Here is an 11,221-nt window from a genome sequence, read left to right on the forward strand (position 1 = left end):
GGTGGTGGGTCCCAAGCTCCCTCCTCTACCACAGTTAAAAAGCCTTACTGCCATGAGTGTAAAACTCCTGGGCATTGGAAAACTGACAGCAGTTGCCCAAAGGCTAAAAACAAAACTGTTCCTCCAATTACTCCTGTCACACCACCTATTACTGTCAGCAGTAATCCCCCAGGTGGTGGGAGTGACCCCAACAATTTGGTTGGGTTTTCTTGGGGAACACAGGGGGATCCTGGCTTAGCCAATTCCCCTACAGCAGCTACTCTTGTCTGTGATGGTGGCATGGGATTTGCCAACTTCACTGCCTGTCCCAACACTCTGGGTAGGTACAGACAAGAGCCCTACATCAATGGTAGAAAAGCTGAGGCCTACAGAGACACTGGACCTAGCATCACTATGGTAGCCCATGGGCTAGTTCCCTCTGAGCAGCTTTTGCCTGGTTTCTCATACCAGGTAACTAACATTGATGGCAAACAGAACAGTCATCCCATGGCAGAGGTATGTCTCAGCTGGGGAGGTGTCACTGGCCCTAAAAGGGTGGCAGTGTCTCCAACCTTGCCTGTGGACTGCTTACTGGGGAATGACTTAGAACTCTCAGCTCGGGCTGGAGTTGAACAAGACACCCATTCTAAAATGGTAGGCCTTTCACAAAAGGGTAGTGGGGTTGTGCCAGCCACAACCCCTGTCCAAGTAGATTTCCTCCCTGAAAAGGTTGGAAGGGCAGTGGTAGCCACAGCCCAGGCAAAGACAGACTTTCCTGTAGAGATTGGCAGAGCTGTGACAGTCACAGCTCAAACCCAAACTGAGTGCCTCCCTGAAAAGGTTGGCAAGGCTGTAATGGTCTCAGCCTATACTCAGACTGACATAGGTGTAGTGAAGCCTGAAACTATGGATCACTCCACACAAACAGAGAGTAGTGGGGAGGAAGGAAAGTCTCCCTCTCCCCAGACATTAGGAAAAGGTCAGCCTCCTCAGGGAACTGACCTCACCCCTTGTGGAGGAATTGCCCCAGAGGTAGCCAGGCCTGGCCTGGCAGAGCCTCTGATGTCAGTGGCCCCTTCCAAGGTGGGACCCAGTCTGGTGCAGGTAGCCTGCCTCTCTCTACCCTGCCTCAGTCAGCCCAGGGCTGCAGAGGTCAGGGAGGCCAGTGGACCCCAAGAGGGCCCCTGTCCACAAGAACCCCCTCATCAAAAGAATGAGGATTGCCTGGCTAGTAGCCCTAGCCAGGTGATGGTTAAAAACATTCCTGAGGGATCTCCTTTACAGGGAGTTAGGGACCTCCCCCAGAGGGATTCTGTTGGGCACAGGCAAACATGGGACCTTAGGGCCCCAAACCTGACCTGTCCCTCCAGTAAGCCCACAAAAGGGACCCAGCCTCCAGCTTTAGGTAGCCAGAGGCTGACCCTGAGAGCACAGTGCAACTAAGTTAAAGAAAGAAAGGCATCCATGGTGGAGGATGATTGGAGGAAGCTGAGGCCTCACTTTGAGGACACTCACTTCAGTACTCCATCTCAACACCAGCCTTTTACTTTGCAAAGACACACCAAAGGTAGAGATTCCCTATGGTGGAGACCCTATGATACCTTTAGGGTGAGGGATTGCTTAGTGGACCATGAGACAGGGGGTAACCATGCCAGTGCTGGTTCTTCCTTATATGGCCACTTAGGCAATAGAGGCTTACCTTGTCAAGGACAGCCTTATCTCCTTTCGTTTGGGGGGGGGGGGGTTGTGTAGGAAGGTGGATATCTGACTATGGTTACCCCCAACTTTTTGCCTAGTGTCTAGCTGGTTTTTCGACTTAGTTTGCCTGAGATCCTGCCATTCAGGGTCTCAGGCTGTCTGCTCTCTCTTTAAAATGGACTCCATGTACCCTAGGTACATACCCAATTGGTAAGGATCACCTTATTGGACCCTGTACAGTGTACCCTAGATACCCAGGGCATAGGTGTACCCTAGGCCTCCCAGGGGCTGCAGCATGTATTATGCCACCCCTGGTCTGGCCCTCCAATCAGACACAACTGGCTGATCACTCAGCTGGGGCAAGGTCGTGTAATCACCCCTTGCTTAGATATAGTATACCTATATCTACCATTATATATAGAGACATGTGTACCTATCAGCCACTCCTATGGCAGGCCTTAACAATCCTGGAGGCAGAGTGCTTGGTAACATGTGAGATGGTGCTCTAGCATGAGCTGAGCCTGTCTGCAGCTTTCGGAACCATGTCCTTATAGCTGTTCTATGATATAGCCTACCATATACTCTTAAAGTGCCTTATAATCTTAAATGGTTATGGTAAATATGGTTTGGCTTTATCAAAACATGTCGTGTAAGGTGTCTAACACTTTGGAATAATACCCCCATACCATTTCTGGTGATGAGGATATTATTCCTCCCTTCTAGAGGGAGAGACATGTTAAAATCCTACTTTGCTGTTTAACTCTCACCAAAGCCTCAGCATCACAAAATGGATGCTGCTGCCACAGACACGAGTCTGACCTCCTGCTGCTGGGAGCCCTCCCAGCCAGGGAGGCCTGGACAATAGGTTTCCTGCTTGGGGAGGTGCTAGCACCTCCCCAGACAGACTTTAGTGTATTGGGGCAGGGAGGGATGAAAGAAACGAGACACTGCCTGGGGCACACAAGGTGCTCCATGCATAGTCCAGTTCAAACCGGTGCTGGGGCACACCAGCCCCAGTCCTGGCGCGAAACTGGACAAAGGGAAGGGGGTGTAACCACCCCCCTCCCAGGTCCCACCCATAAGGCGTGACCTAGCAGGCAACCCAGCCCCCCAGATTAGTATAAGAGTGGTAGCTGGGCCCCAGGAGATTAGATTATCCTGAACCTGCAACTTGAACAGAAACTCTGGACCTTCGACATTCGACGAAAGAAGAAGACTGAAGAATCTCCCTTGTGGCCAAGGAGTGGCTACCCTGTGCAAACAGGCACCATCAAGAGACTACCCTTTGCTTTGCTGAAGTTCTACGAGGGACCGACTGCAGAGCCCGACCAGAGCCTTGACTTCCAGACTTCTCCGACCCTGATCCACATCCACAGCCGAACTGAGATCCGTGGAGGCGACGAGAGACGTGGGACCGGCTACCTGGGAAAAGTGGCGAGTATCTTCCAGCGCAGCTTCTGAGGTACCCTCGAAGTTGTGCACCGGGGATTGAGAAGCCCCAACCCCAAGCACCATCTGCACCGAAGATCAGCCCCCCTCACTCCACGAGTCCTGCGTGGGGCCCTTCTGCATTTTCCTGCTTGCCGCGTCTGTCCGGTTGCTTGCCCGTTGGCTAGCGGCCTCTGTGACGACACACCTTAAAATCTTCACTGCTGGTTTGGCTCCTCGAGACTGGCTCCTGCTTCTTTGCAACAGAGAAGCACCCCAGATCTTCCTGGTCTGCACCAGAAGCAAGTCCTCCGTTCTTCGTGGGTTCCGCTTGCCAAGGCTTGGTGAGTCCTAGTTCGACTTCGACGCCGCTGTCAGCAAGAGCCTTTGTGGGACAGCTCGCCTCCTGGTCCTGGTTGTCCTCGACGTCTCCTGGTACCCGTGGCTGCAGCAACAAGCTTCACCCTTCACCTGCAATCTTCACGACATCGCCTGGTTCCTTCCTGGTTCCACGTGGTCACTGGCTAGTGACCTTGACTCTGTCCCTTCTGCTTGCAGGTACCCTTCCTTCTTGATCCCGGCCTTGGGATCCACCGGACACTCTTCACTGACTGCCTGTCAGCAACTTTCCTTCAGGCATCCATAGAAGTCCACGACGAAACCCGACGCAAGTTCACACCTATGCACCCGCAGCCTGTGGGCTAGGTAACTTGGGTACTTCGGTGCTCACAAGGGTAGTGACTATCCTAGGGTCTAGTTTCCGAGTCTCGACCCTCTAGCTGCTTCAGAAGTGTCCTTAAACTGCTTATTTCAAAACTGTACTATTTCTATCGACTATACGCATTACGCGTGAGTGTTTCCACTCTGCACCTGAATCCTGTGGGCCTCCCACTTCCTAACTGTTGGTAGTGTAGTGTAGCCCCAGCGATTCCCTAGGCCTAGGCCTATTCTATTTCCGTAACTCCGTAACAGTGGTCCTTATACCACTTCTTTAGTATATGGTTTGCGTGGCCCCTAGGGCCTAACTGTATTACTTACCTGTGTGACTTAATGTATGCTTAAATAAGACTGTTTTGTACTTACCTCGAATCTCATAAAGAGTGCTGAGGGTTTGACTAGAATAAATACACTTTATTTTATATATATATCTGTTGTGGTGTCCTTTCATTTGGTATTCAAGGGATTATATATGGTATCACAGCTGGCTTCACATGCCATTCAGAGTTTAGCCTAAGACTGCTCTTGTCCATGCTACCACTAGGATAGCTGGTCTATAAGGTTGACTTTACAACCAATCACCATAAGGGTTGTTTGGACTGATATAAGGTGTACACTAGAACTAGTGACATCATACATCAGGCCAACTTCTCACAGGAGCAACCAACCAAACCACTACCGAGTCTAAATCAGATTTAAGTGAGGGAGAACAGAGATCATTGGGATCACGTAAATTCTCTTTTTTAGAGGAAATGAAGATACTATATCAGGATCAGCAAACACCAAAGGGCAAAACCCGAGGACGAGGCTTTGGAAGAATGAGAGCAAGAGGAAGGGGATTCTATCCATCAAGAGAACAGGAAGGAAGACAAGAAGAGGCAGCCGGAAAAAACAGAAGATATAATCTAAGGAACCGTATGGTAATGAGAAAATAATAAAATCAAAAGAATTAAAAAGTCTGAATCTAGTCATTAATCTATCTCAATACAATCTGACAGAAGCAGAACACAGTCTCCTGAAGAAAGGACTATTTTTCTGTCCGGAAAACACCAAGTCCCAATAGAAACAAAAATAGATGTATATAAATACATAAGAAAATTGAAATTAAAGAAATTCTTCACCAAACTACCTCCAAAAATCGGAGGCCAATCAAGCCAAATATTCACATCAGAGGAATCTGAAACATATTCAATTGCTGAAATACCACACTTACGTATCGCCTATGAGCTGGCAAACAAAATGGATAACTCGCATATAACTGACACACAAATGCTGGAAGAGATGGGGGTGAACGCTAACAAATGGACACCAGCTCATTTCAAAAGAAAATCAAAATTCTGCCCGGCACTCCACCCTGGGAACAAAATTGATACATTCCATGATTTAGTGACAGGAGATCTTGATACCATGCAAACTGTCTCAATTCCAAAACGTAAAGAAAATCTTACCAAAAATGAACGTGCAGCAATTGAAACACTCAGAAATAACAATCAAATAGAAATAAAACCAGTCGACAAAGGCGGGAACATCGTGGTAATGGAGAAACAACATTATATGGAAGAAGCCATGCGGCAACTAAACAAAGAAAAAACTATAAGGTTCTAAAAAAGAACCCAATGAATGAACTAAGGATGGATTCGAGAAACAAACTAGAATCATGGCAGAACAAAGGCCTAATAACGGAAGATGAAAGAAATTTCCTGATGGTGGACAATCCGATAGTTCCAACGATGTACTTTCTTCCGAAAGTACATAAGACACTCAACAAACCACCGGGGCGCCCGATTATCTCGAGCTGTGGCAGTCTATATGAAAATGTATCTGCATATGTAGACTTCTTTTTAGCACCGATTGTCCCGACGTTAAGCTCATACATTAAGGACACAGGGGACTTCCTTCGCATACTTGTGGACACCCAATGGCAACCAAACTATCTGCTAGTTACAATTGACGTGGTGTCTCTGTACACTTCAATAGATCATGATAAAGGTCTCAATGCCATCCAGTATTTTTTTAACCAAAGACCAGTCAGTGAATTACAACACACAAACATGCTAATTGACATGATAACAATATGTCTACATAACAATGTCTTCCTCTTCAACAAAAAATTCTATACACAATGTTGTGGTGCTGCGATGGGAATTTCCTTCTCTCCAAGCTATGCGAACCTCATGATGGGGTGGTGGGAGAGGAACATAGCCTGGAGAAAAGAAAACGACCATCACACTATGAACGTAGCCTTATGGCTACGATTCATAGATGATCTGTTCCTGCTATGGAAGGGGACGGAAATGGAATTTCTAGACTATCTGATGGTCCTCAATAAGAATGATGTGGGGTTAAAATTCACACACAACCTGAACTCAAAAGAAATTGAATTCTTGGATACTAAGATCTATGTCAAAGATAATCAGTTGCACACAATGGTACATAGAAAAAAGACCACAACTAACAGCCTTTTGCATGGATTGAGCTTCCATCCGCAATCATTGAAGAAGAGCATACCCTACGGGGAATTCTTACGAATGAAGAGGAATTGCTCAGAACAGCTGGAAATGACGAGGAAATTTAATGAAACTAAAACCCGTTTCTTGGAGAGGGGATACAAACATGCAGACATTAGATGTGGAGAAGAGAAAGCAAAAAATAAAACAAGAGCTGAAACTCTGGTGAACAAAGATAAGAAATCTGATCATGAGGACGGCACGAAGAAGAAGAAAAGAGAGGAAAATAATGAAGATCAGCCACGTCTTATACTGACATATAGCAAAGAGAACTATAAGATTAAAAAAACGCTAGCAAAATACTGGAGTGTCTTGAAAAAAGATCCAGACATAGGCAACATAATTGGAGACCGACCAATGGTGTCGTACAGAAGAGCACCGAGCCGATCTGACTCGTTGGTAAGAAGTCACTTTGAAGATAACAAACCTGAAACATGGCTTCAGCAAAGATCAAAAGGGTTTACTAAGTGCACAACGTGCAAGGCCTGCAGAATTGGTACAAATCTAAAGTCCCTTAAAGATCCAAGTGGAAGAATCTTTCAAATAAAAGAAACAATCACATGTGAGTCAACTTATGTGGTATATGTCCTAGAATGTTTCTGCGGACAGAAATACGTAGTCCCCTTAAAAAACGCATTTTGGAACATGCAAGAGCCATACAGAACTCAGACCACACATATGCCATGGCGAAACATCTCAGTACCCACAAAGGAAAAACATGGTTGGACATAAAATACTCTGTATTAGCGACGATCCCCCTGCATGAACGGGGGGGGAATAGAACTCAGAAATCAGGCGGCTGGAATCAAGGCTGATCATAAGATTCAAAATGAAACATCCCCTGGGCCTGAACGGGGATGAAGCGATGTATGTACATTTATGAAAATATAATTTCAATAAAAAGATGCAAAAGTACATTTACCATCCAATGGCATATGACAATAGAAATGAAATGGACATAAAAACAGGACTATATATACTGTGGACATTTACACCCGTCCCCCTGACTAACCCTCTTCCTCTCTATTATTTCTACCCTCTTTCCTCAACCGTTGTCTCCTTCACCTACTCTTTACCTATATATCTCTCTCTCTACCATGAGAATAGTTACAGTCTCAACTACAAGTATTGTTGTAGAACACCAACTAACTAGTAGAAGGAACACTAATGCTTGAGAATAAGTAAATGGAGAAATGGATATACAATGCTTAATGACTTTGTCCACGTTGTTTTGCTGAGGATCACAATATCACAACGGTCAATTAAGGCACTCAGCCGTTGTTGCATTGGACACTCAGTCCACATAGGAGCTCTGATATTGACCGAATCCTCCGACATCGGAATTTGGTTAATTAACTTTGTGTCATTTGACACACAATGCGTGTGAGATTGAAGCAAAAGATCTCGCACATTCCCAGTGCTCACTAAAAATTATAAATATGACTATTGTGATGGCGTGATCGTGCAGCGGGCAAACGTGATCAGTATAGCTGATTGTAAACACAAATAACACATGCTCCTGGGTAAACTACCCTACCCAGAATGCACCTTGTTTAACATTAACCCATACATGTATAAATAATGAGAAACTGACAAAGGACTGTGTCAACACTACCGTGATCAAGAACAGAGTTCGAAATGCGTAGGAGATTTACGATTGAATAAATATCTTAAAAGCCCAAAGAAGTGCTGCGTTAATTATCCGTGCGGGATATCTATATCTATATATATATATATATATATCACTGAGCAAAAATATCCATTTGACAGTGGGAGCTCCTTGATCAGCTGGTGCCCGCGTCGAGACCAGGACAGGGTCTCGTACAAAATCTTACTCAAAGATGAAGTACACGGCACACCTCTTGATGATATTAGATTTGTTTATTCAGTTCGTGACTGTCTCCTACGCGTTTCGAACCGTAGTTCCTGATCACGGTAGAGTGTTATTCTAGTCCTTCTTTAATTTCCACTTATATACACTGTAAATCTCACTAGTGCATTATGGGTTGGGTAGTTTATACAAACATATGCTTTTTTACTTTTTTTACATTTATTCAACAAACTTTATTGTTCATTGCGCTATTCATTCTTCCACCTGTGTGGCGAGTTTGAGCATCAAAAAACACAGTAATTTGGATGAGCTTTCATCACATAACCTCCATGTGCTGATGAGGCCTGGTCGCTGAGTAGCATACATGCCGTTGTTGGTAATTTATCCAATACATTTTATGCAGTTGCACATGGGGTAGATTTAAACTGAGTGTTTCGCAGGGTAGAGGGCTGAGTGCCCTTTACTGTGTTTTTGATTGCTCATGTCGCCAGTTAGATGAGGAGTGTGCGAGCATCATCGTTTTTAATGCATTTCCTGTCTGGTTGTTGTTGTCTTTCTCCACATAGTTCGGTTGTGTTTATGTAGTTCTGCTGCAAAACTTTTAGTGAAAGTTCACTTGACAGAGCAAATTCGTCGGGTTTCTTAATTTTCGATTTTTGTCTTTTTTCTTTTTCCTTTCTTCTTTCTTCAGTCACCATCAGAGGTGAACATACATCTCCTCATCCCCGTTGAGACCCAGTGGTTGTTTTGTCTTGAATCTCATGATCATGCTGGACTCTAGGCGACGTAGTTTTTGAACTCTGTTCCCTCCACGTTCATTTATTGGAACTGTTATTAATCCTGAATACTTAATGTTAAGCCAAGTTTTGTCCTTGTGCATGGTCATGTGTTTCGCGATAGCGTATGTATTGTCCTTGTTTTGTATCGCTCGGATGTGTTCTAGTATCCTTTTCTTCAGGGGACAGATCGTGCTGCCTATGTATTGTTTTCCACAATCACATTGGAGAATGTATACCACATGTGTGGATTCACATGTGATGGTTTCCCTTATTTCAAAGTTTTTGCCCGTTGGATCACTCAAGTTCTTTAAATTTTTGCCGATTTTGCATGCCAACAACGGCATGTACGCTACTCAGCGACCAGGCCTCATCAGCACATGGAGGTTATGTGATGAAAGCTCATCCAAATTACTGTGTTTTTTGATGCTCAAACTCGCCACACAGGTGGAAGAATGAATAGCGCAATGAACAATAAAGTTTGTTGAATAAATGTAAAAAAAGTAAAAAAGCATATGTTTGTATAAACTACCCAACCCATAATGCACTAGTGAGATTTACAGTGTATATAAGTGGAAATTAAAGAAGGACTAGAATAACACTCTACCGTGATCAGGAACTACGGTTCGAAACGCGTAGGAGACAGTCACGAACTGAATAAACAAATCTAATATCATCAAGAGGTGTGCCGTGTACTTCATCTTTGAGTAAGATATATATATATTTTACTTTGCGTATTTTTGTGAAAATGAACAGCACTCCCACTGGGGATTACAGGCACCGCACTACAACACCCAGAAGGCCGTGCAAGCGGCCACGCCCACTGGGGCAGGTGTACTTAATGTAAACGTGCGCAATGCAGTAGTGCTTTCATCTTCTCAGAACATTGCCACAGAAGAAGGGACTGACGAGATTCCCGAAACGCGTCTGGCTTAAGAACTATTTTGGATGTATGATGCTGTCCAGTCATCTGCTTGCATGCTGCCATTAAAATCAGAGAGATTATTTGCATCTTCCTGTGGCCTTTTTCAAATGGGTTTCCTGCTAAGTTGGATATATTTGCGGCTGTCTCCCGGTCGCGAAATAAGGCCCACCGTGTGAATGCGGATCCGAAAAGGTGCCAACCGGCATCTTAACAGTAGGAAGGAAGACAAGGCTGACTCCCTTGCAGGGCGGGGGCCGCCTACTCAGCATGACAGCAACAAAGCGGGGCAGATGTCGGCCGCCACATGCACCTACCCACTTGGGATTTTACTTTGCGTATTTTTGTGAAAATGAACAGCACGCCCACTGGGGATTACAGGCACCGCACTACAACACCCAGAAGGCCGTGCAAGCGGCCACGCCCACTGGGGCAGGTGTACTTAATGTAAACGTGCGCAATGCAGTAGTGCTTTCATCTTCTCAGAACATTGCCACAGAAGAAGGGACTGACGAGATTCCCGAAACGCGTCTGGCTTAAGAACTATTTTGGATGTATGATGCTGTCCAGTCATCTGCTTGCATGCTGCCATTAAAATCAGAGAGATTATTTGCATCTTCCTGTGGCCTTTTTCAAATGGGTTTCCTGCTAAGTTGGATATATTTGCGGCTGTCTCCCGGTCGCGAAATAAGGCCCACCGTGTGAATGCGGATCCGAAAAGGTGCCAACCGGCATCTTAACAGTAGGAAGGAAGACAAGGCTGACTCCCTTGCAGGGCGGGGGCCGCCTACTCAGCATGACAGCAACAAAGCGGGGCAGATGTCGGCCGCCACATGCACCTACCCACTTGGGATTTTACTTTGCGTATTTTTGTGAAAATGAACAGCACGCCCACTGGGGATTACAGGCACCGCACTACAACACCCAGAAGGCCGTGCAAGCGGCCACGCCCACTGGGGCAGGTGTACTTAATGTAAACGTGCGCAATGCAGTAGTGCTTTCATCTTCTCAGAACATTGCCACAGAAGAAGGGACTGACGAGATTCCCGAAACGCGTCTGGCTTAAGAACTATTTTGGATGTATGATGCTGTCCAGTCATCTGCTTGCATGCTGCCATTAAAATCAGAGAGATTATTTGCATCTTCCTGTGGCCTTTTTCAAATGGGTTTCCTGCTAAGTTGGATATATTTGCGGCTGTCTCCCGGTCGCGAAATAAGGCCCACCGTGTGAATGCGGATCCGAAAAGGTGCCAACCGGCATCTTAACAGTAGGAAGGAAGACAAGGCTGACTCCCTTGCAGGGCGGGGGCCGCCTACTCAGCATGACAGCAACAAAGCGGGGCAGATGTCGGCCGCCACATGC

Source organism: Triturus cristatus, chromosome 4_1 (genome assembly GCF_964204655.1).
Source record: "Triturus cristatus chromosome 4_1, aTriCri1.1, whole genome shotgun sequence".
In the NCBI taxonomy this organism is placed as follows: Eukaryota; Metazoa; Chordata; class Amphibia; order Caudata; family Salamandridae; genus Triturus; species Triturus cristatus.